This window comes from Schistocerca serialis, chromosome 4 (assembly GCF_023864345.2).
Source record: "Schistocerca serialis cubense isolate TAMUIC-IGC-003099 chromosome 4, iqSchSeri2.2, whole genome shotgun sequence".
NCBI lineage: Eukaryota > Metazoa > Arthropoda > Insecta > Orthoptera > Acrididae > Schistocerca > Schistocerca serialis.
In genome coordinates, this window is record NC_064641.1 from 819863443 (window position 1) to 819890336 (window position 26894).

The 26894-nt window shown below is 42.4% G+C and overlaps 1 pseudogene; it reads left to right on the top strand.

Annotated features, from left to right (window-relative positions):
- The first annotated feature begins 8588 nt into the window (after positions 1-8588).
- Positions 8589-8706, top strand: LOC126475736 (5S ribosomal RNA; annotated as a pseudogene).
- The last annotated feature ends 18188 nt before the right edge of the window (positions 8707-26894 follow it).

Below are 26894 nucleotides of genomic sequence, written 5' to 3' on the forward strand. Positions count from 1 at the left end.
TAATTCCCATATGCTGTGGCACTTTTACCCTGCCAGTGTTGCCATCATTAAAAGCAATAACAGCATCACTGACCCCCCACTTTAGTGTCTTCATTCCAACAAAAACATTTTTTGGTAAGCGAGTCCATATAAGATTATTGAACGACTCATTGGGATTTTGAGTCTGACCACGCAAACACTTCTTCAGTAATACACGATTTGCCAGGTCTCTGTAAACAGGTTTTATGATATCCATGACTGCTGCTGGGATGGGATGTTATGGCTGTATGAATAGTTTGAGTACTGGGCATTGCGGTAATAGCACCATGAATCAGGTCCAGGAGGGCAAAGGTGGTGTACTCGTTTGTCATCAGTTGACAGTCTGTGGAAGAAGGTAGCCCATACCGCCTGCTTCATTTTCAACAAATCCTCAGTATTATTTCTAATGGCCATCTCATAATACTGCTGTAGTTCGTCAATCATTTTGTCTGTCAGTCTGCTTCTTATGGTTTTACCATCAGAAAGTTTCTTGTCTCCTTAATTTTGTTTCAACTTCCTCAACCTGGTGCCCATCCTCTTCTGGACATGACCAACACATTCCAGTTTTGTGATAATCTTCTCACAATAAAACTGAGTGGCTACTGCACTGTTATAAGCTTTTGAGTCTCCATCACCTAAGAATTTAGTGTAACACACTCCCCTTTCGTTCACAGATAGTCTAAAAATTTCAATAGCTGCAGAGGTCTCCATCCCACCCCTTGCTCCTTCATATTTTCTGTCACAGATATGCCCGTCTTCATTCCCTTACTTACACTTACAACAATTATTGGTTAAAACCTGGGAATCTATGACCTTTCCAATACCCACACTGGTCATTGTAGCAACAGAATTCTTAGAACTGTAGCCGTGCTTCTGCCAAGTTGCAGCAAAAGTTACTAGTATCGTTTGCAGCATCCTTCATTGACTCATATGCAACAGATTCCACAGGAGCTCCAATAAATCAATCCTGCATACTTGTCGATATTACAAGTTGGGCATGGCATCTGCATCATGGCACACATTGTTTCTGCTACAGTGTGTCCTTTGCCAATAGCTCTCAATCCATAAAACCACCTAACATTTACTTCAAAATAATTACATTTACACTTATCAGAATTCCAAAATGAATGAGTAAATTTGCAGCTGACACAATTAATGATAAGTTTCCTGGCTAGTCCATTTGATACCTCACTGTCTTCATTTAAACTAACTGGCTCTCCACATATTTTACAAGACACACATTCATCTAATACCCTTGTTAGGAAGTGTAAATCTATCAGAATATAACCTAAACTACCATTGACATCACTTTCATTTTGATAAAACTGTTTATCACAACTTTTTTTTTTAATCTTCGAAGCACTAATGAATGTTTGTCTAGATACTGACAAGGTTGCCTGTATTTCATTGTCTGTAACTTCACACGCCACATGTTGAGCACCATGTTTCCCTTTATTCGAAAATCTATTACCACGAAACCCACGTTTCCTAAAAACACTTCGTTTTGGTGTCACACTTTACTTTTTGAGAGATGTCGAAGTGCTTAAAGATCTCCGAGGAAAAGTGATGAATAGATTGGTAAATCTATTCGTCACCTTTCCTCGGAGAACTTTAAGCACTTCGACATCTCTCAAAAAGTTAAATATGACACCAAAACTAAGTGTTTTTAGGAAATCTATTCGTCACTTTTCCTCGGAGAACTTTAAGCACTTCGACATAAAACGCGTGTTTATGCTGTGAAACGATACGATACTGTTTATGACAGTGCTACCAATACAAACACGTAATTTAACCTTTATAACACAGCAATCCACAGCCTTCTACATAAAAAATTACCGATTTTATTAGATCTTGAAGTGATACACGTAAAAATTTTCAACTGATACTTAAAAAAAAATACTTCCCATGTGAGTTTATATATATATTCCGATTTTTATGTCATTATAAAGTTTGCAATTTTATATATATATCATTTTATTCGGAAAATTGCAAATTTTACAATGGGATAAAAATCCAAAAATGTAAAATTTTTTCCCATTCTAACTCCCCTTAAAGAAAAATTCCTTCCACAGAATGTTCCATTATCGTACTGACTAGTTTCATTATAAATTTAAATACTCTAATTTCAGTAGATAATGAGGAAAAGGCAAATAATGTTTCTAAAATGTAAGTTGCAGGAAACCTGAACAAAGATTTGACAGTGTCATACAACCTCAAACCCTCACAATATAACCGCAAAGCACAGTCAACACAAACACATAATATTTTCAGATCATTAAGTGTAAAACCACTAACAGCTTGAATGCTGAGCCACATTCATCAAGTGATTTACTGCCATCAATTTTCCTCTTCGAAGCACTTATTTTTTTGCTTGAAGAGACGTCTTCATTAATTAATTTTGAGCTAATTTTCAAGTTGTTTTTCTGACAGTGAAAATACCGATACACCCTAACATTTTTAAACCCTTTACAGGAACGGGATATGGTGCAGATTGTCATAATAAATCTACAGACAATAACTATAGTAAAATTTACTTCTTTGCAACCAGGCCGGCCGCGGTGGCCATGCGGTTAAAGGCGCTCCAGTCCGGAGCCGCGCTGCTGCTACGGTCGCAGGTTCAAATCCTGCCTCGGGCATGGATGTGTGTGATGTCCTTAGGTTAGTTCGGTTTAAGTAGTTCTAAGTTCTAGGGGACTGATGACCACAGCAGTTGAGTCCCATAGTGCTCAGAACCATTTGAACCATTTTGCAACCAGATGTAAACAAATATCACAGTCCAAAGAATACAAAATCATTGGCAGTGATGCTATTCCACAGTCTTCTTGATGTCTTACACTAACATTCCCTGCATCATGGGTGCATAAAACTGGAAGAAACGCCACAGGAGTAAATAATATGACGAAATGGGCAACAACAAAGAAGAGTGGCCCCATACACAAATTTGCCAATTATTGTTTTATCACACTTAGGAGTCGAATTTCAACGTATTATTCAGGAATTGAAATTTAAATACCATGTAATAAATGAAGAGCTACTAAAATATTTTTCACAGTTCTGATCGCTTTCACGTATGTCCCATTGTAATGCATCCTTATAAGGCCTCACACTGACGAGAAGTACCCAACAAATAGTCGACCCTTGTTTCCAGGATGAATTACATTTCCTTAGGATTCGTATTGTGAATTTCAGCATGGTGAATATTTTTTCCAACACTTACTTTCATGTGGTCGTTTTATTTTACGTCGCTACGGTTTTTGCTGTTAGTAGTGTTTTTGCGCCAATGTCGTAATCGAACCCTAATGGTTTTCTTCGCCTGTTTGTGAGCTGTACGTTACATACGCAATATTTACGTTCAAGGTCGGCTGCTAGTCCCTGCATTGATTATAGATCGTCTTCTGGCGTTGCTGGAAATCCATGCATTATTCTGGCGTTGCTGCCTTCTTATAGAAAAGGGCATCGTCTGGGAACAGCCTCAGGGGGCTTCCGACGTTATCCACTACATCTTCTTCTTCTTCTTCTTCTTCTACTACTACACTTTCCGTTTTAGACCAATTGTGGGCGGTTACAGTTCCCATCTTTTTCTCGGTCTGTGAGGATATCTTTTCCCTTTTGGTTTAAGGTTCCTTCTCTGGCGTAGTAGTATCTCGCTAAGCAAAGAAGGGAAAGCAAGAAGGGTGGAAGGAGTATATAGAGGTCTATACAAGGGCGATGTACTTGAGGACAATATTATGGAAATGGAAGAGGATGTAGATGAAGATGACAAGAGAGATATGATACTGCGTGAAGAGTTTGACAGAGCACTGAAAGACCTGAGTCGAAACAAGGCCCCCGGAGTAGACAACATTCCATTAGAACTACTGACAGCCTTGGGAGAGCCAGTCCTGACAAAACTCTACCATCTGGTGAGCAAGATGTATGGGACAGGGGAAATTCCCTCAGACTTCAAGAATAATATAATAATTCCAATCCCAAAGAAGGCAGGTGTTGACAGATGCGAAAATTACCGAACTATCAGTTTAATAAGTCACGGCTGCAAATATTAACACGAATTCTTTACAGACGAATGGAAAAACTAGTAGAAGCCGACCTCGGGGAAGATCAGTTTGGATTCTGCAGAAATACTGGAACACGTGAGGCAATACTGACTCTACGACTTACCTTAGAAGCTAGATTAAGGAAAGGCAAAACTACGTTTCTAGCTTTTGACAATCTTGGCTGGAACACTCTCTTTCAAATTCTGAAGGTGGCAGGGGTAAAATACAGGGAGCGAAAGGCTATTTACAATTTGTACAGAAACCAGATGGCAGTTATAAGAGTTGAGGGACACGAAAGCCAAGCAGTGGTTGGGAAGGGAGTGAGACAGGGTTGTAGCCTCTCCCCGATGTTATTCAATCTGTTTATTGAGCAAGCAGTGAAGGAAACAACAGAAAAATTCGGAGTAGGTATTAAAATCCATGGAGAAGAAATAAAAACTTTGAGGTTCGCCGATGACATTGTAGTTCTGTCATAAACAGCAAAGAATTTGGAAGAGCAGTTGAACGGAATGGATAGTGTCTTGAAAGGAGGATATAAGATGAACATCAACGAAAGCTAAACGAGGATAATGGAATGTAGACGAATTAAGTCGGGTGATGCTGAGGGAATTAGATTAGGAAATGAGACACTTAAAGTAGTAAAAGAGTTTTGCTATTTGGGGAGCAAAATAGCTGATAATGGTCGAAGTTGAGAGGATATAAAATGTAGACTGGCAATGGCAAGGAAAGCGTTTCTGAAGAAGAGAAATTTGTTAACATCGAGTATAGATTTAAATGTCAGGAAGTCGTTTCTTAAAGTATTTGTGTGGAGTGTAGCCATGTATGGAAGTGAAACATGGACGATAAACCGTTTGGACAAGAAGAGAATAGAAGCTTGTGAAATGTGGTGCTACAGAAGAATGCTGAAGATTAGATGGATAGATCACATAACTAATGAGGAGGAATTGAATAGGATTGGGGAGAAGAGAAATTTGTGGTACAACTTGACTAGAAGAAGGGATCGGTTGGTAGGACATGTTCTGAGGCATCAAGGGATCACCAATTTAGGATTGGAGGGCAGCGTGGAGGGTAAAAATCGTAGAGGGAGACCAAGAGATGAATACACTAAGCAGATTCAGAAGGATGTAGGTTGCAGCAGTTACTGGGAGATGAAGAAGTTTGCACAGGATAGAGTAGCATGGAGAGCTGCATGAAACCAGTCTCAGGACTGAAGACCACAACAACAACAACAACAACAAGAAATCTCATTTTTAATCCTCATACTTATTTTTCTTGTCTTTAATATAATATCCACTATCCACATCCATATAACGGCGTTGGCAACGCGTCTGTTTTACAAATTTTTTGTTGCGTTTCTTTCTGTGTTTAACGCATTAAACTTTTGTTACATATTCCACAGATACTTTCAGATCTATATTTTACATCCAAGTTAGTTAAAAGATTTTAGGTGTTCTATTGTTTATCGCAAATATTATCTCAGTTCTCACTGAATATACAAAATACTTAACAGCGGCGTTCAGTAGATAATAGAACAATCGTTTTTTCTCGGCCAATGTCGCTTCACAAAATGCGGATATCTTGCGGGACATCCTGGAATATTCTCTCTTCTGCACGCATAATTTTATGAACTTCCGATAACTGGCGGCGCTAAACGCAGCCTCCAAAATGGTATTTGCCACTGAGGTGCGTTCGAAGCAGAGAGCTCTCATTGAGTTTCCTTTAGCGGAAAATCAGAGCATCGAAGATATTCGTAAGCGCTTGCAGAATGTCTACGGAGACCTGTCAGTGAACAAAAGCACGGTGAGTCGTTGGGCTAGGCATCTGACACTATCGAAAATCGAAACAAGGTCGCTCAAAGGTCGCCGGACGGCCGCGCATAGCTGAGGCTCCTGTAATATTGGAACGTGTGGATTCTCTCATTTGAGGTGATCGACAGATCATTGTCAAACACTTTGCTGCGCAACTGCAAGCCCTATTGATAGCACTGATACACTCGTCCATCAGTTGGGGTACTCAAGGTTGGTTCCTCGCCATCTAACAGGAGACCACAAACAGCAATGAAGGACCGTCTGTGCAGAGCTGCCTGCGTGTTACGATACTTTATTTAGTTCTAAAATTTCTTTTTGTAAATCGATTCCTCCTGAAAAAATCTGTGTAATGCCATATGCTTATAGGAGTGATATTACTTTTACCGAATTCTTTAGTTATATCTAGAATTCCATCTGCGAACTGCGTCGTGAATATAAATATTAAACAGCGTAGAACATAAACTACAGCTTTGCATCAGCCCTTTACTTATTTGTATAGGCTGCTTATACATACATTTTATATCCAAGATTATTGACATTTCTGTATACAGACTTTCCATACCTGTAAAGGGTATCATCTGTGCTTCGTTATTCTCCATAACTTTTCTCTAACCAAGTTATCAGGGCTTTCCAAGAATCAATAAAAGCAATATGTGCCCCTTTTTTAAACTTCCTGCTTTTCAACAAGCTACCGTACGATAAAAACTGCATCAGTTGGTGATTGGTCCTTTCTGAATCTGACCTGTTCCTCCACTAGCAAACATTCTGCTATTGTTTTAAGTCTTATGTTCAAAATTCTTGCATGAAGTTTATATATTGCGTCAAATAAGCTTACCACTCTATTTTTACGCGTATTTTTTGTCCTTTCTTATATATCACTATTACTTTTGCTTTCTTGCAATATGTTGGTACACATTTCTGCTTCCAGCACATGTTAAACCAAAACAGCCACTAGATCATTAACATAAATTTTATCAGCAATGAGCCTGCAGCATCCTCTTGTGGTACCCCTGAACTTACCTCTACATTGGTCGATTTGTGCCATTAGGAACTACTTCAAAAGAGGTCTATCTGCAACTTGGTCCTGAATGCAATCGCTAAACAGCAGGGTGGAACTGAATCGAATGCCTTCCAAAACACATAGAACAAGGCGTCAACTTGAACATCTCTGTCTACAGTGATCTGGATCTCAAGGATGAACAGAGCGTATTGAGTTTCTCAGTATCTCTCTGTGCGTTTCACTGAGGAGAATGAACAGAAAATCTACTACGTTGGTCGGCTTTGTCATGTTTCTTGTCTTCACATTAGACGTTTCGAACCCTCTGCTGGAATCTACTTTAGGATCTTTTGACGTCCTGGTTTGTGAAGAGAAAATTTGAACAGGGCCATGATCTGGCCAAAGAAGCTAACGGATTTTATCTTCAGTAACAATGGCCACAAAAGCCTACAAACGTATTAGGGAGATGAAACTTCCTGGCAGATTAAAACTGTGTGCCTGACCGAGACTCGAAATCGGGACCTTTACGTTTCGCGGGCAAGTGCTATACTATCTGAGCTACCCAAGCACGACTCACGCCCCGTCTTCACAGCTTCACTTCTGCCAGTACCTCGTCTCCTACCTTCCGAACTTTACAGAGCTCTCCTGCGAACCATTCTGGAAACATCCGCCAGGCTGTGGCTAAGCCATGTCTCCGCAATGTTCTATCTTTCAGGAGTGCTAGTTCTGCTAGGTTTGCAGCAGAGATTCTGTAAAGTTTGGAAGGTAGGACACGAGGTACTGGCAGAAGTGAAGCTGTGAGGACGGGGCGTGAGTCGTACTTGGTTAGCTCAGATGCTCAGACGGTAGAGCAGTCGCCCGCGAAAGGCAAAGATCCCGAGTTCGAGTCTCAGTCCGACACACAGTTTTAATCTGCCAGGAAGTTTCATATCAGCGCACATTCCGCTGCAGAGTGAAAATATCTCATTCTGGATATTAGGGAGTTAGTCGTTCCACAAACGGGTCATAATGCCTCAGTATAAGATGTTCCATTATTCTGTAACAGGCTGACGTCATCGATATAAGGCCGTAATTATGTGGATCTGTTTGGCGACCCTTGTTGAAAACGGATATCACCTCCGGTTTTTACGAAATATCAGTGTCTGTGTCATTAAGAAGTTCAATGCAATGTTCCTTTTGACATGCATCGTACTTCTCAATAAATTTCGTATTTATTCGTCAGTACCAGACCCTCGACTCTCGATAAATATGTCTTTACTCGACGGGAATATACGTAACGTACGAGTGAAGGTTGTGACACATGGACGCGAACATACGGAAGTTTGGGTGTGCGCATGATTCGTGCTCGGATGGCCGAAGCGGTTAAAGCAACCACTAACAAAAGCGGGAAATCTGCGTTCGAGGCTCGATCCGGCACAAATTTTCATTGTCATCATTCTAAAGGATGTCCCACTCGAAAGAGCTCCCATAAACACTTGTAGTAATTTCTCTGTAATTCCACTGTGTAATTTGTGACGTCTGACGTGGAAGCACTTCACTCTGTAATATCGTTTAACTGAACAGTGTGTGCCTGCGCGTCGCATTGGCTGTAGCTCAGTGTTTACTGACGATGTATCGCTGTTATGAGGAAGAGCGCGTGTTCCTTGTGAAACAATGTTGGATTACTGGTTCCATTAAGGCATGTCAGGGAATGTTTGTTGAGCAATTCAATGACCAGTATATACCTTCTAAGGCAACGGCCTTGCCGCAGTGGATTCACCGGTTCCCGTCAGATCACCGAAGTTAAGCGCTGTCGGGCGTGGCCGGCAGTCGGATGGGTCACCATCCAGGCCACCATGTGCTGTTGCAATTTTTCGGGGTGCACTTAGCCTCGTGATACCAATTGAGAGCTACTCGACCGAATAGTAGCGGCTCCGGTCACAGACAACCATAATAACGCCCGGGAGAGCGGTGTGCTGACCACACACCCCTCCTATCCGCATCCTCCTCTGCGGATGACACGGCGGTCGGATTGACCCGATGGGCCACTTGTGGCCTGAAGACGGAGTGCTTTATACCTTCTAAAAGCTGCATACTAAAGTCAGTGAACGAGATGGAGAGCAGTGGAACGGTGTTGGATCTCGACGGCGTGGTACGGCTGCCGTTATCGGAAGAGAAAGTGACTGACGAGAAAGAACGACTGCTGATCTCTCCGGCAAAGTCTGTTAGACATTTATTTCAGCGATGTAAAATGTCACAGAGTACGTGTTACAGAGCTGCGAAGAAAGCCGACATTTATCCATACAGGTTTACAGTCGTTCAAGAACTGAATGGCAAAGGCAGATGCATTACATTTTGCGATTGGTTTCAGCAATTTATTGCTCAGAGGCCAGGAATATTGCAGTACACATGGTTCAGCGTTGAGGCGTGGTTCCACCTCTCTGGCTATGTAAAACTCTCAGGATGCACGTTTGTGGTGTAACGAAATTCCACATGCATTGGTCGAGCAACCCTTGTATTCACGAAAGTTTGGCGTATTCTGTGCAATGTCACAGCTTCGCATCACGGGAGCAACTTTTTTCGAGTCTATTGTGACAAGTGCTGTTTACATCCAACTGTTTCGGGAATTTGTGAACTAGTTGGACGATGAAGAACTTGGCTGGTACCAACAGGATGGCGCCAAATGCAGACATCTCGAGTGACTGTGGCTGAGGCCGAATCACATTTCCCTGGCGACAGTAATTTCGAAAAGACTTTGGCTCCCAAGGTCGCCTGAATTAACACCACCTGACTTTTTTCTCTGCGGTGGCCTAAAACGTAATGTCTACGGGAACGAACCACACAGCTTGGAAAGTTTTAGGAGAGAAAATCATCCGTGGAATCCAAGCAGTGACACCAGATGTTGTGGCAGCAACATTCGAGAGTCCGCAGCGTTGTGTTAAAATGTGTTTGCAAGACGGGAGCCGTCACTTCCAGCACCTTTTTCGATTCATCTTTATTTCTATGAAATGAACACTCTTAGCTGCTTACAGGCATTGACATATGTCAACGGGGACAGATGAAAATGTGTGCCCCAGCTCGAACCCGGGATCTCCAGCTTACATGGCAGACTCTTCATCCATCTGAGCCAACGAAGACCCAGAGGATAGCGGGACTGCAGGGATTTATTTCTGGCACGCCTCCCGCGAAACTCACATTCTCAACGTATTGTCCCGCACTACATTCGTAGTTCCCCTGCCCACTATACTCATCACTCGCGGTGCGTTGCCGATTCCCGTAAGAGTTCGGGCACTGTTTGTGCATTCGCACAGAAGGAGAACATGGTCAAGTGGCTGGTGAGCCTTAACTATATACAGGGTGTTTCAAAAATGACCGGTATATTTGAAACGGCAATAAAAACTAAACGAGCAGCGATAGAAACACACCGTTTGTTGCAATATGCTTGGGACAACAGTACATTTTCAGGCGGACAAACTTTCGAAATTACAGTAGTTACAATTTTCAACAACAGATGGCGCTGCGGTCTGGGAAACTCTATAGTACGATATTTTCCACACATCCACCATGCGTAGCAATAATATGGCGTAGTCTCTGAATGAAATTACCCGAAACCTTTGACAACGTGTCTGGCGGAATGGCTTCACATGCAGATGAGTTGTACTGCTTCAGCTGTTCAATTGTTTCTGGATTCTGGCGGTACACCTGGTCTTTCAAGTGTCCCCACAGAAAGAAGTCACAGGGGTTCATGTCTGGCGAATAGGGAGGCCAATCCACGCCGCCTCCTGTATGTTTCGGATAGCCCAAAGCAATCACACGATCATCGAAATATTCATTCAGGAAATTAAAGACGTCGGCCATGCGATGTGGCCGGGCACCATCTTGCATAAACCACGAGGTGTTCGCAGTGTCGTCTAAGGCAGTTTGTACCGCCACAAATTCACGAAGAATGTCCAGATAGCGTGATGCAGTAATCGTTTCGGATCTGAAAAATGGGCCAATGATTCCTTTGGAAGAAATGGCGGCCCAGACCAGTACTTTTTGAGGATGCAGGGACGATGGGACTGCAACATGGGGCTTTTCGGTTCCCCATATGCGCCAGTTATGTTTATTGACGAAGCCGTCCAGGTAAAAATAAGCTTCGTCAGTAAACCAAATGCTGCCCACATGCATATCGCCGTCATCAATCCTGTGCACTATATCGTTAGCGAATGTCTCTCGTGCAGCAATGGTAGCGGCGCTGAGGGGTTGCCGCATTTGAATTTTGTATGGATAGAGGTGTAAACTCTGGTGCATGAGAAGATACGTGGACGTGGACGTTGGCGTCATTTGGACCGCAGCTGCAACACGGCGAACGGAAACCCGATGCTGCTGTTGGATCACCTGCTGCACTAGCTGCGCGTTGCCCTCTGTGGTTGCCGTACGCGGTCACCCTACCTTTCCGGCACGTTCATCCGTCACGTTCCCAGTCCGTTGAAATTTTTCAAACAGATCCTTTATTGTATCGCTTTTCGGTCCTTTGGTTACATTAAACCTCCGTTGAAAACTTCGTCTTGTTGCAACAACACTGTGATCTAGGCGGTGGAATTCCAACACCAGAAAAATCCTCTGTTCTAAGGAATAAACGATGTTGTCTACAGCACACTTGCACGTTGTGAACAGCACACGCTTACAGCAGAAAGACGACGTACAGAATGGCGCACCCACAGACTGCGTTGTCTTCTATATCTTTCACATCACTTGCAGCGCCATCTGTTGTTGAAAATTGTAACTACTGTAATTTCGAAAGTTTGTCCGCCTGAAAATGTACTGTTATCCCAAGCATATTGCAACAAACGGTGTATTTCTATCGCTGCTCGTTTAGTTTTTATTGCCGTTTCAAATATACCGGTCATTTTTGAAACACCCTGTATATACTAAGTTGGTATCTGTCCTTTCGCCGCGAGTAATGTATATAATGGGCAGGGGAACTACAAATGTAGTGCGGGACAATGCGTTGAGAATATGGGTTTCGCGGAAGGCGTGCCAGAGATGAATCCCTGCAGTCGCGCTGTCCTCTGTGTCGTTGGTGGCTCAGATAGAGCGTCAGCCATGTAAGCAGGAGATCCCAGGTTCGAGTCCCGGTCTGGGCACACATCTTCATCTGTCCGCGTAGACGTATGTCAACGCATGTAAGCAGCTAAGGGTGTTCATTTCATTGTAATTTCATTCTAACGAGCTGCATGGTCACCGATGGAATCTGTTCTTTCGGCCATGTCCGAAAGGACAGATACCATCTTAGTATATACATATTTATTTCCACATTAACAAGATGTGATATTTCGCTTAATTTTCATTTCCCGACTTTTATGCAAAGCCTTTAAGTATAACTTAAGAAAGAGTTTGTTTATGGGGCCTCTTTCGAGTAGGACGCTCCATACTGTACAGCTGAAGGTGACTCGCATTAAGCAAATGCGAATATATTTCGTGTACTTTCCCTTTTCCAGATCATTGCAACTGTGACGTACGAGTGTTGTTACAAGGGGATCGTCTTCTTTGGCACGTCTATGCTGGGGAGTACACTACTGACCTCTCGATACTCAAGTATTGCCCACTTCGGAAACGTTCGCCTCTCTTGCCCCACCCACGCCCATCACAGCGCAACGGCATTCGATGATGATGGTTTGTGGGGCGCTCAACTGCACGGTCGTCAGAGCCCGTACACATTCCACATCTGTACACAGTCGAGTACAGCCAGTTTCGTGAATGATGATGGAATGATGAGGACAACACAAACACGCAGGCCCCAGGCAGAGAAAATCCCCAACCCAGCCGGCAATCGAACCCGGGACCCCGTGATTCAGAGGTAGTAACGCTAGCCGCTAGATCACGAACTGCGGACAACGGCATTAGAGATCCTCGAGCAGTGAGACGCCTGGTCGCCTTCTTCCAGTCGCTGTCAGGTTTACGACGCAGCTGACAACCGTATCGAAAGGTGGAGATGTAAGCGCAGGGCGGTGCGCGTATTCACGGCGCTCGGACAATGCAGTGGACGTCGGCAGGTGCGCAACACAATAACGGCAGCCTCAGCCGTGAGTGCGGCGCAGACGCACAAAGAGTTGCGGGATGGGCCATTGTGCGCCGCATCCCATTAAGGCCTGCCTTTGTAGCTGCCGATGCAAACGAAGCGCTCCCCGTTCTGCTCTCCTCTGCCCCTGGCCCTGATTCTGCTCCTGGTTCTGGTCGTGGTTATGGTTGCGCTTGCGCTCCGCACCTGTTGCCCGCTGCATTGTTCTCGGGGCCGGGCGATAGGAATCGCAGCTGCTCGGCAGCCGGCCGGACCGAGGAGCGGCGGCGGGAGATGAATCGACAGCTGTTGGCGCTATCGATCTCACGTGCAAGGCGCGCTTGACAGAGAAATCGAGCGTCGCAGAGATCTATCACCTGCAGCACTCTTCTTGTTTACCTGTCACAAGTGACCGCTGGATGGTGGTATTGAGATGTACCATAACTGTTGTTATAACAATTATCATTCGACAGTCTTGCGGTAATTTAACGGCTCAGAAAGAGGCCGAGTAATTTCTTTAGAGTGAGCGTTAAAAAAAAAATAATTTTGTTTAAGAATGGGAAATTCACATGAATATTGTCAGCAGCTTGGCAAGTGTGAAGTAAAAAAAAAAAAAAAAAGTTCAAATGTGTGTGAAATCTTATGGGACTTAACTTCTAAGGTCATCAGTCCCTAACCTTACGCACTACTTAACCTAAACTATCCTAAGGACAAACACACACACCCATGCCCGAGGGACCAGCCGCACAATCCATGACTGCAGCGTCTAAGACCGCTAGGCTAATCCCGCACGGCAAGTGTGAAGTCATCGGCATGAGTACCACAAGGAATCTGCTAAATTTCGGTTACATGGTAAATCACAAAAAAGTCTAAAGGCTGTGAATTCATCTAAGTACTTAGAGATTACAGTTGCTAATAACTGTAACTGGAACGATAACGCAGATAATGTTGTGGGGAAAGCGAATCAAAGACTGGGATGTATCGGCAGAATTTAGAAAATGTAGCTAGTCTACTAAAGAAACTGCCTGCACTACGACTCTGCGTGCGCTTCTGGAGCATTGTTGCGCGATGTAGGATTAGCATCAGGTAGAATTTGACTGAGGACATCGATAAACGTTCACAGGAGAGCTGCTTGTTTTGTATTATCGTGAAATAGGGGAGAGCGCGTCACAGACGTGATACGCGAATTGGGGTTGCAATCATTATAACAAACGCGTTTTTCGTAGATCTTTTCACCAAGCTTCTATTACCAAACTTCTCCATCGACTGCGAAAATAATTTGTTGGGCCGGCCGGAGTGGCCGAGCGGTTCTAGGCGCTTCAGTCTGGAACCACGCATGTTCGAATCCTGCGTTGGGCATGGATGTATGTGATGTCCTTAGGTTAGTTAGCTTTAAGTAATTCTAAGTTCTAGGGGACTGATGACCTCAGATGCTAAGTCCCATAGTTCTCACAGCCAATAATTTGTTGGCGTCTACCTACACAGCGAGGAATGATCACCAAAATAAAATCAGAGCCCGTGCAGAAAGATTTAGGTATTTATTTTTCCCGCCCGCTGTTCAGGAGTGGAACGGTACAGAAAAAGCTTGAATATGGTTCTGTGAACCCATCGCCAGGTACTGAATTGTGAACTGCAGAGTAGTCATGTGGACGTAAATTTAGATGGTATTTACTATAATTAGAGGCTCTGACATGCAGGAGTAGGGAACAAAAGCCTTACTGCACTCTATTCACAAAATCAATTAAAAGGGGATATTATCGTTAGAATTTCGAATAAACCAAGAGCGAATTCAAATTAATCAGCGACTTGTCAATCAAGGAACACAATATCCTTATAGCGAACTGAGCAAATTTTACATATGTGGTCGGGAGCAACAACATAACGACAGTTGCATTACGGTAATCGGTTACGTGATTGGGTCTGCCGGCCACAACTACTATACGATTAGTTCATTTCATTATTTGATATGTTCATAGAAAAATGACTAATTATGTTTTACAAGTGCAGGGAAACACACGGGAAAGAACGGAAGTCTTCACAAACACCCAAGAGTCACTAGTATCCTCTGCTCTCCTCATGTGACATTCCACAGCCAAAGCCCGCGTCACGTAGGACGACGTTTCCGTGCGTAACAGCAGAGCGGTAAGGAAGCGTGGAGCGGATGAGGTCTGCGCATGCGTGGCCCACAGAGCGGACAAACAAAATACCATATTGCCAAACTGAGTTGCTGCGGACAACTATCAGGTTCATTTGCCTTCGCTACATCGTATTATACGTTCAAATCTGTGAGGGAATAATACATTTTAAAACCGATTTCGATGAGTCGTCTACAGGAGGGAAATATTACTTCACGTCGTCTGCTCTACAGCAATCGTCTGTGTGGCGTCGGAACACCTACGCATGTATGTGAGGACGTCATGTACAATTTTTCTCAAAACGGTGAATGTCTAAAGACAAGATCACCGAAAGTGATTGCAGTAATTGCCACTTATTGCGATTTGGACTATATTATAAGTGAAAATGCAACACACAACAAAATAAACCTCAAACTTAAACCGAAACCATTACAATTGTTTGACAACTGCTTCTACTCTATATAGAGTGTATAATTCGCGTATGTGGGTGTGTTTCACTGCAGCTCAGCGAAAATCATTAAGCCTGAAAAAGAATTACTGGTAGCAAAGACTAGCGAGAAACACTATCATAAAAATTTTCAGTATTTTATCATATTTTTCGGTGTGAACAGGCATTATGAGTTTAAACTAATTCGTTCGATATTGCGGTGAGAGAACGCATTTGTGATCCATTGAACAAGCAAACAATTATGCCTCTTCTGTGGATAACTCGACGGAATGCTGAACGATAACGTCCAAAACAACCGCTACCTTGACAGGTAATTCTCCCTTTTATTTTAAAGTAATTTTTCAGTTCGTACCTTGAAAATGACAGGGGTTTCTGTGTCGAAATATCGGGGTTTTTGATGAATTTAGCCGGCCGCATTCTCGCGGGTAATTGGGGCATACCACACACTGGGAAAAGCTTAAATTCTCCTTGGGCAATGCGTTGAACTTTATAGTCTGAATACTTCAGGCTACGTATTCCTAATCAGTAAAAGCCACAACGTCCTCATGCACTAGGCATGCAATTGATATGTTAACAAAAACATTTTTCAACCAGGAGTCTTTAAAACCAAGGAAGATTATTCCATTACTTTGTTTCAAACTCTGGATCGTAATAGCATCTGCTATCCGAGTCCATATCCGAAACAACTGACTGTAAATTTAGGATGATAGTTTCAAGGCTTTTATCCATCTTCACTTCCCTCTCAAAGTCTTATCTCTTAAACTTTTCAGCTTACCGCACACAGTGTGGCCACACTGAAGGGGATGCTGTTTATTGCTTCACGCACAAGCGTTTCGTATCTGTTATTTTGAATGGTTTGTTTTGTTCTCCACATAGCTTGTAACCTGTGCGCAAATTAATTCTATTGGATTATACTGATAGTGATGTGAGGGTAAATGGGAAACTGTGTGACCACATTCACATGCAAGAATGTCAAATTTGTACATTTTGTCGCCTTACTTTTATAAATAAACAAGCTGCAGGAGTTCAGCACGAGTCTGGCTTATATTGTCCGGAATATTTTTATTTTCAGCCAGAGCACAATATCCCCTTTCCTGGTGCAGAACGATAATTGGCATGGCAATTACAATGACCGACTTCGAAACAAGGTATGGCAAGACTTGCTCAGTGAACCACTTCTTCAAAGTGAAAGTTCATTTCCGAATGGTACTCACTACTATTTTTCTTACACGTAAATACAAGTTTACTCTCAGGAACCAAATCAGAAGAATAGCCAGCATGCAGAATAAGTATCCGAGAATCATTTTCTTCGGGAACTTTAAAACCACCAGTAGTACCATCATTCACTTTCCAGCCAATGGAATGATTCCGATTCACCCATGTTTTATCAAAGTAATACACTGTACTACAGTGACTGTAGAACTATCTCCCCCTGTTGCATCGTGCATCTTTATAAGGGTTCGTGCTGCTTCTGTGTCACTTCTTTCAATTAAAAACTCTCTTAACATTTTTGAAACCAATGTCTTGCAAAATTCTTTGCATTGACGAAGCACTTCCTTTGAAGCCTATTTCCTCAGGCATAATTGTAACAAGATTTTGTGATGTCGACTATTCCCTTCTTATACACGGTTTCAAACAAGGAGCGCTTTAAAATATCGATTTTCAAATGTCGTTGTGTTATAGGTATCTTGCGATTTCGATGCTTTCCAGGCGGCGAGAAAACAAATTTTCTGAGGTTTGGTTCAAATGGCTCTGAGCACTATGCGACTTAACTTCTGAGGTCATCAATCGCCTAGAACTTAGAACTAATTAAACCTAACGAACCTAAGGACATCACACACATCCATGCCCGAGGCAGGATTCGAACCTGCGACCGTAGCGGTCACGCGGTTCCAGACTGAAGCGCCTTTAACCGCACGGCCACACCGGCCGGCAGAGTTTCTGAGGTTTCTACAGCTATGAGACTTTCGTTTACTATTCTCTGTACAGTTCTCTTGCCGACTCGTGTTTCTGTAGTTCGTTCTTGAATCTTCAAAACGTCAAAAAGAGAAGTATTGTTTTCAGATTCACATTTGGGAAAGTTATCAATGCGGTACGAAAACCTCCCTGTCTAGTTGTGAAGCATCTATGTCTACGTCTACATGATTATTAGGTGTCTGGCACAGGATTCATCGAACCACCTTCAAGCTAATTTTCTACTGAAACTTTCTGGCAGATTAAAACTGTGTGCCGGACCGAGACTCGAATTCGGGACCGTTGCCTTTCGCGGGCAAGTGCTCTACCAACTGAGCTACCCAAGCACGACTCACGCCCCGTCCTCACAGCTTTTCTTCTGCCAGTATCTCGTCTCCTACCTTCCAAACTTTACAGAAGCTCTCCTCTGAACCTTGCAGAACTTGCACTCCTGAAAGAAAGGATATTGCGGAGACATGGCTTAGCCACAGCCTGGGGGATGTTCCCAGAATCAGATTTTCACTCTGCAGCTGAGTGTGCGCTGATATGAAACTTTCTGGCAGATTAAAACTGTGTGCCGGACCGAGACTCGAATTCGGGACCGTTGCCTTTCGCGGGCAAGTGCTCTACCAACTGAGCTACCCAAGCACGAACTCACGCCCTGTCCTCACAGCTTTACTTCTGCCAGTATCTCGTCTCCTACCTTCCAAACTTTACAGAAGCTCTCCTGCGAACCTTGCAGAACTTGCACTCCTGAAAGAAAGGATATTGCGGAGACATGGCTTAGCCACAGCCTGGGGGATGTTTCCAGAATCAGATTTTCACTCTGCAGCTGAGTGTGCGCTGATATGAAACTTTCTGGCAGATTAAAACTGTGTGCCGGACCGAGACTCGAATTCGGGACCGTTGCCTTTCGCGGGCAAGTGCTCTACCAACTGAGCTACCCAAGCACGAACTCACGCCCTGTCCTCACAGCTTTACTTCTGCCAGTATCTCGTCTCCTACCTTCCAAACTTTACAGAAGCTCTCCTGCGAACCTTGCAGAACTTGCACTCCTGAAAGAAAGGATATTGCGGAGACATGGCTTAGCCACAGCCTGGGGGATGTTTCCAGAATCAGATTTTCACTCTGCAGCTGAGTGTGCGCTGATATGAAACTTTCTGGCAGATTAAAACTGTGTGCCGGACCGAGACTCGAATTCGGGACCGTTGCCTTTCGCGGGCAAGTGCTCTACCAACTGAGCTACCCAAGCACGAACTCACGCCCTGTCCTCACAGCTTTACTTCTGCCAGTATCTCGTCTCCTACCTTCCAAACTTTACAGAAGCTCTCCTGCGAACCTTGCAGAACTTGCACTCCTGAAAGAAAGGATATTGCGGAGACATGGCTTAGCCACAGCCTGGGGGATGTTTCCAGAATCAGATTTTCACTCTGCAGCTGAGTGTGCGCTGATATGAAACTTTCTGGCAGATTAAAACTGTGTGCCGGACCGAGACTCGAATTCGGGACCGTTGCCTTTCGCGGGCAAGTGCTGTACCAACTGAGCTACCCAGGCACGACTCACGCCCTGTCCTCACAGCTTTATTTCTGCCAGTACCTCGTCTCCTACCTTCCAAACTTTACAGAAGCTCTCCTGCGAACCTATTTTTCTACTGTTCACTCTCGAACAGTGCACGGGAAACAGAACACTTTAATCTTTTCGTGCGAGCTCTAATTTCTCTTATTTCACTATGATGGGCGCCAACAAAGTATTTTTACACCCTGAGGAGAAAGTTGTCGACTGAAATTTCATGAGAAGATCCTGCCACAACGAAAAATGGCTTTGTTTTGACGATTGTCATGCCAATTCGCGTATCATATCCGTGATGGTCTCTCACTATTTTGCGATAATACAAAACGAACTGCTCTTATTTAAAATTTTTCGATCAATCGTATCTGCTGTGGATCCCACACTGGACAGCAATACTCCAGAGGAGGGCGGAAAAGCGTGGTGTATGCAGTCTCTTTAGTAGAACTGCTGCATTTTGCAGGCTTTGGTTTGCTTTCCACACAACATTATCCATGTGATTGTTGCAAATCAGGTTATTCATATCTGTAATCCCTAAGAATTTAGTTGAATTTACAGTCTTTGGATTCCTGTAAACGAAGATTTAAAAGATTCCTTTTAGTATTCGTGTGGGTCAATTCAGGCTTTTCATTATTTAGAGACAGTTGTCACTTTTCTCACCATACAGATATCTTGTCTAAACCGTTATTTAGTATTTTTTAATTGTATGATTACTTTATAAGACGGTAAAACACAGCATCATCTGCAAACAAACAGAGCTGCTCAGATTGTCTCTTAAATCTTTTACTCCATGATTTTCCGTCGATTATCCTTCTGACAGGTGGTCACGAACCCAGTCACACAACTATGACGATACTCCATAGGCACGCAATTTAATTAAAGTTTCTTGTGAGAAACTTCACGTTCATTACTGTCGCCTGATATATTCATTTGCAAATCTCACTAAAACGCTTACAGATACACATTCGCAACTATACTGCTACAACACAGTAACACCGACATCTGAATGTATAATTCTGCCGCACTGTGAATGAGACAGCATTGTCGCGATATACGGAAACAGCGCTGCGTGGGGGAGAGACATTCTCGCAGTCTACTTGTAACTCGCGGCTAGCCGCTAGGAGAGAGAATGAATCTTATGGCTGCTAGCAATTAATGGTCGGGAATGCGCAGAGCGCCTTCCTGCATGAAGCGAAGTGTAGCCCATAGGTAAACGTGCCCCCAATGTAAACACCTACCATCACGTGTCCAGGCACATAACGATAACACTGATTAAAAACACTTAGTGAAACTGGCTATCTATCAGAAAGAATAATAAAACCCATTGAGAGATATTAACCAGCGAAGAAAAACTGTGCAAAGTTATTTACCAAAACAAGGCATTCAAAGGCTGCCTACTTCCACGTGCTGAACTCGACAAAGGAATCACTGGCTAAATTCATTAACTTGCGATCTATCGGAGAGAATATTAAAAGACTATTGAGACATATTTAGCAAGGAAGAAACACTATACAAAGCTATTTATGGACACAACACACTCAAAGATTGCTTATCACGATGTGTCATGGTTACCAAAAGAAAACACTGATAAACTGCAAAAAAATTTACTAGCCGATTTACTGGAAAGAATAATGAAAGGCTTTCTTCAATACAAGCAAGAATCGGCTATATCGTTAACAAAATTTAATTAGACTGTAAAGACAAATAGTCGGTGACATAGCGGCCACCCTCGCCAGGCACAGCAAGTAACCAAACCAGACCACCCCCTTCAGGTTCCAGAAAGCGAGTGGTTTTGTTTACCGCCCAAGCGAGAGGATTTCGCAACAGGCGTTACGTTGCCGAACGCCCATTGTTCAACTTTAGCGACAGCAGTGCGCATGTATAGGCCCAAAGATACAGGTTTCAGATCCTTTACAAATTAGCAGGGTTATGAAATATTGCTAACTCAGTGCATTAACAACTTTTACGACTAACAGGATAGAAAGACTGGGGAACATGCCTTCAGTGCTCCAAATATTAGTCATTTCCCTACTTACATATCGTATTTGCTCTTTTGTTATCTAGGAAAGGTTAATACATCCTGAATTATGAAACCTGTCGGCCAAAATCTATCCAACGCGTTTTAAGGTTCTCATTGGGCTATTTTTTTTTATGGTTATCGTAAATGCTTAACAATGCCTTTAGTCGCTTCGTTCGACTTAGGGAATAAATCACCTTCAAAAAACGACTATTCGCACAATTTCGTCGTGGTTGTGTTTCCGTCGACGACGAACTTCGTGAACATCGGCCACAGCTGGTTGTTGCTGAAGAAACAATTGATAGCGTAAGTGACATGATCGAAGAGAGTCCAAAACTTGGTTGTCATGAAACGGGGCATTTTGGGAGACATTGAATACTTCGATACATTTGATTTTGCATAACATTAAGCTGTGCGAAACTATTTCCGATACATTCACAGTTTGACGGAAGTTGAAACACACTCTTGCCAGTAAGGAAAATGTTAAAGGAAGTCGACTGACGAGATTCAAAATCCACGTACAACATCGTAACAGCAGACAAAACTTCGATTTATTGTCAATAACGTGTAACTTTTTTGTTTCTGTTTTGTATATTGGTCTCCTGTTCCTAACATTGATGTGTTTGTATTTTAGTGCGAACGTTCTGTGAATTGAACAATGCGAGTGGCTTGCTTACATAAACGCTATTTGATGAAAAGAGTTACCAAATCTATCTGAAATTGCGTAACTGTATTCCAATGAAATTTTACTAAAAATATTAGCGAACTTAAAACTATACTAAAGAAGTTAATCTTGTGAAATTCTGTATTGCGCAGTGCAAGAACAGTGCTACAAAGCATGAGGTCTCATTATATGTCCTGCTATACTAACACAAAGTACTAACAGAGTGCACATTCTGCATAAGATTGCAACTGTACTTTGAAAGAATAAATGCCCAAAATGCTTCTGTTAAAATGCCTTGCAAATCTGCGTACCCAAACTGACCAAGTAAAACAGCGACCACTAAGTGACTCACATGCGTACGTGTAACACTCCACTGTAGGACTAAGAATGTCCGACAGAAGAAATGAGACTTTAACTAAACTGAACTGAAGCTGATGATAATTTTGAAATTCAGTGCTTGACAGTAAATAATCCTATTGTGTCCTAACAGTGATGTCAAAGTGGCCCTAACAGACTTCCCTAACTTACCTTCTTGGAAACGGTAGATCGTTACTGCTCAAAAGTGACGAAAGTTAAGATGCAGCGCAGCAGCAAACCAGCTAAAGAAAACGTTCCCCACGTGCAATTCAAGAAAAATCAGGTACGCTAAACACACCACACTTTAAGCGTTGAGTAACTGTGTTCCATTAAGTACAATACGGATACACACAATTACTTTAGTTTGGGGACTGTGAAAAAGAAACTGTACTTAATAAATGAGAAAGAAAAGATTAGTATTTAAAAACTGTATTATGAAACTGACTTTCATCAATTACATCCTTACAAAATTCACTTCTTATAAAAAAATAATACTTTGCCATGTAATTTGATAATGGAATGGTAAGGGGGTGGTGAATCGATAACTCGACGCCAGGTGAGCAAATAATTTTGCTTAATCTCGTCTCGACAATCGAACTAACCGACCGGAATCAATAAAGAAAAAATCACGCCGAAAATTTACCTTTCTCAAACTCATCACACAATACACGCTAGCAGGCAACCTCCCCATTCCTTACCTTATCAGTCCACCTAATTCTCTACATTCGTCTGCAGCACCACGACTCTAATACTTCGATTCCATTCTGTTCTGGTTTTCCCACAGTCGATGTTTCACTACCATACAATGTTGTACTCCAAACATACATTCTCAGAAATTTCCTCCTCAAATTAAGGCCTATGTTTGATACTAGCAGACTTCTCTTGGTCAGGAATGCTTTTTCCCAATGCTAGCCTGCTTTTAATGTCCTCAGCCTTAAAAAACCATATAATCAATATCTTCTGCGTTTGCATCTCTGTGTCCTGTAAGTTATTCTCAGACAGCTCAGCAGAGTGACCAACACCAAATTCTCTCATTTACTACTCTCGAATGCTACACGAACAAGGCCAATACTACTAACAACCGAAGTTTCCATTGTTTTTACTCATAACCTCTGTGGCGTATCATATCGACTACTGAAGACATCTGTCTGACAAAATATCCAGTATACAAGTATGAAGTAAGAGTCATCGAATAAAAAGAGAAGTCACATCAATCTAATCGAATACCAAAAATATGCCAGAAACCTTATAAAGGTGATGTTTGTAACGACGTTAAAGGCGGCCGCAATATTTGCACGCAGCTCAACTTGCACAAGAAGAAAACCCCAAGTTCGCAACACCCTTTGTCGTCATAGTGTTTACATGTTAGGCCTGGACCGATTTTGCTAGCCCGATCAAGCATTGGTTGTTTTTCACTAATCGTGTCTGTAAAGCATCTGTTCCAGTTCGGTGTACACGATGACGTGAGATTACAATTACTTTCTAAATATTCTCAAAGGATCTGGCGTACAGTTTCCTTATAGATTTCAATGAATGCCTAAACTGGACGAGCTGGAGACTGTAGGAGAAGAAATGTCTAAAAACCTTATTCACACACATTAATATTGTGGAAATTATTTTATTAACCAACTTAAAATACCAACGTTATTAAGAATGGTGAGAGATGATCGATGATGAAAGAATATTTTGTGCAAAATTTTTTGGTTAGAATTTTTGCTATATCCGAGATTTTGATTGGCAAAGGAGCAAACAGTCGTGCGTCCAACACTGGACAGTTCATCAGCCAGATAATCAACAGTAAAATGTCGATGAGGTCGCAGTGTTTGGTCCACTTGTTCCACGATTTCAGACGTCTGGATACGGCGCCTGCCATTCCAGCTATATGACCTTTTGCACGCAGAAAAGGTATTACAGCACGCACTGCACGACTGGTGGGAGCAACTATTTTCAAAGATTGTTGTTTGCTTTCGCCCACAATCAGTCGACTATTGAATCAAATCAGTAATTTCCGTATATTCACAGACGATAACACTGTTCTACAAAAAAAAACCTTTTTTTCCATTTCTGATAAAAAATATTGTGATCCTAGTTGTATTTTGAGTGCTGTATTGAAAACTATTTTTGGTTTTTTTGTGTCAGGGATAGTTTATGAGCAATCGCAATTTTATTTCTCTTTTCAGTTTCTGATATAGTGCAGCAAACGTGAGGTGAAATTCGACAAACAAATGCACATCTTTATGATGTTATAAGTTCATCACATTAATGGAGGGTGGGATCTAACATATAACACAGTAACCTTTGTGTATACACTTTCAAGCATTTATTTGACATGAGAAATTACAGAAAATTGACAAACAATGAGCCACTGCCTTGTAATGCACATCACTTTTTTCTCTTGTATTGTGAATCTTTCTTCTCTCGAATGATATTCCAGCAATAATCTGCTAACATAGAAGGTACCCACTTCCCTTCATAGCGCCTTTCTATGGTAGAAATGTCTTTATGGAATCTTTCCCCATGTTCATCCGATACGTCACTTCAACTCTCTGTGAAGTAGTCCAGATGAGAGTCCATCATATGTACCTTCAAAGACATATTGCACCCCAAATCCTGATATGCTTTGATCATATCCTTCACCACTGCTTTGTAGTTAGTAGCTCTTCATCTTCCGAGGAAGTTTTCCGACACCATCTTGAAACAGTCCCATGCGGTTTCTTCTTTATCAGTTAAACATGCTTCAAAATTTGCGTCTTTCTGCAGCTCCCTGATTTGTGGGCCCACAAATACACCTTCCTTTATTTTTGCAGCTGAAAGACGGGGGAATCTAGTAGCTAAATATGCAAACCCACAGCCTGTTGGATCCATGGCCTTCACGAATTGTTTCATAAGGCCAAGTTTGATGTGAAGCGGTGGAAGTAGTATATATTCAGGAGCTACCAGACTTTCACGTTGTACATTCTTTTCGCCAACTTTCCATCTTCGCCTAGGCCATTTCTTTTTCACGTAGTGAGAATTTCGGTCTCGACTATCCCACTCGCAAAGAAAACAGGCATAATTTGTGTAGTCTTGTTGCATTCCCAGTACCACAGCAATTACCTTGAAATCTGCACATACTTTCCATTCTCGATGAAGGCAGATCTGGGTAAACAATGTGCCTCTTCGACTTTTTGTTTGTAAAACCCTGAATTTTTGTTAGATAGAAATAACAATCAGTAACATGGTCCTTAGGCTCCCTCCACACCATGGGAACAGCAAACAACGCCACATTCTCTTTACCTTTCCACCACTGAGTTAGTTTGCAGTAACATGTAGCACAGCAGAAATGTGGTGCCCATTCTTTATATTGGTCTCCTACCTCTACTCCAAAAAAATGTTTGTATGCTTTCTTTATGACTAAAGAAATTTTCTTCCTGTCTCTGGCAAAAGTGAACTTCCCACAGATGTAGCAGAAGTTGTCTGGCTTATATCGACATCCACGACGACGCGGCGTTTCTGCAAATTTAAAAATACCACTTTGGTAATACACCTGTAATAAATTAATAGTAGGCAACTAGAGGAACGCTGATGTGTAAAAACAAGCAGTCGTTTTACCTTCAGCACCAGGCTCAATCAGTTTACACACAGGAACTAAAAAATTCAACCGTGCTCGGAAATATGACAGACAGTTATTTGTCAGCCAAAACGCCCACTCGTTAAGACTGACCAAAATTGCGGCTAACACCACTGTTGTAAACTCGATGCACCTGCCCCTAGGAGGCGTGAAGCTTTACTGCCGAGGCAGCGACCGGCTGTCGCCGTTCGAGTTAATAAGATGTTTCAGGGGGTCTTAATGACATAGGTGTGGCGGGGGATAACCTAATGATGTCTGATTCTTCCCACCTGCTGTTGCACAAGAAATTATCACGTTCTATCACTACTGGATGCGGCAACATACCCGTATTTCTCTATAAGGTCTCTGTGTTTGCCATGAACTGTGAATATACATATATATATATATACATATTACATAAAAAGTATCCCTGACAACGATATTTTGTTTACATATTTGAATTTCCCACTGTAAAATGGTCTAGAAGCACATACTTTAATATCAGAAATAGAACCCATGTCGAACAGTGTAATGGAAGAGCCTGCATTCTTGCAATTTTGCTCTGAGCTACCAAGATTTACTATAAGCAAATAGCTGTTACTTTTCGAACACGCCTCGTAAACACGCCTGATATTTACATGTTTCACAGTCTTACGAACGATCGTACACGGGTCACTACTCTAACTAAATAAATAGTTCGGCCATCTTCTCTATAGCTAATTTCATTAGTTTTAAAAGAATACCAAAGAAGATTGCAGAATCACAATATTTGGTTGGTCTCGCCGAAATTTTTCCGAGAGTGAACAAAAATGGAGAAGAGACAGTGCGAAATTTTTTTCCAATGAATGTATTACACTCGTTACGGTATCCGTCGGTATTGATGCGAAGAGACCATGAACCTCGGCTGGTCATAATGTCAAATTAAACACCTTTCAGCCGTCTAGTTTGCAACCTTATTTTATTGGGCAACCAGTTTCAGCGTTTCGCCACGCCATCTTCAGGCCCCTTAACGAAGTGCAGGAAGATTCTACCTCGGTTCTGATCAAAACAGGGGGCAGCAAGACTGGTATTAGTAGATTTTTGCTACCATAAGATGGCTGAAGTGATCGCTAGAGCAAAAATCTACTAATACCAGTGTTGCTGCTCCCTGTTTTGATCAGAACCGAGGTAGAATCTTCCTGCACTTCGTTAAGGGGCCTGAAGATGGCGTGGCAAAACGCTGAAACTGGTTGCCCAATAAAATAAGGTTGGAAACTAGACGGCTGAAAGGTGTCTAATTTGACATC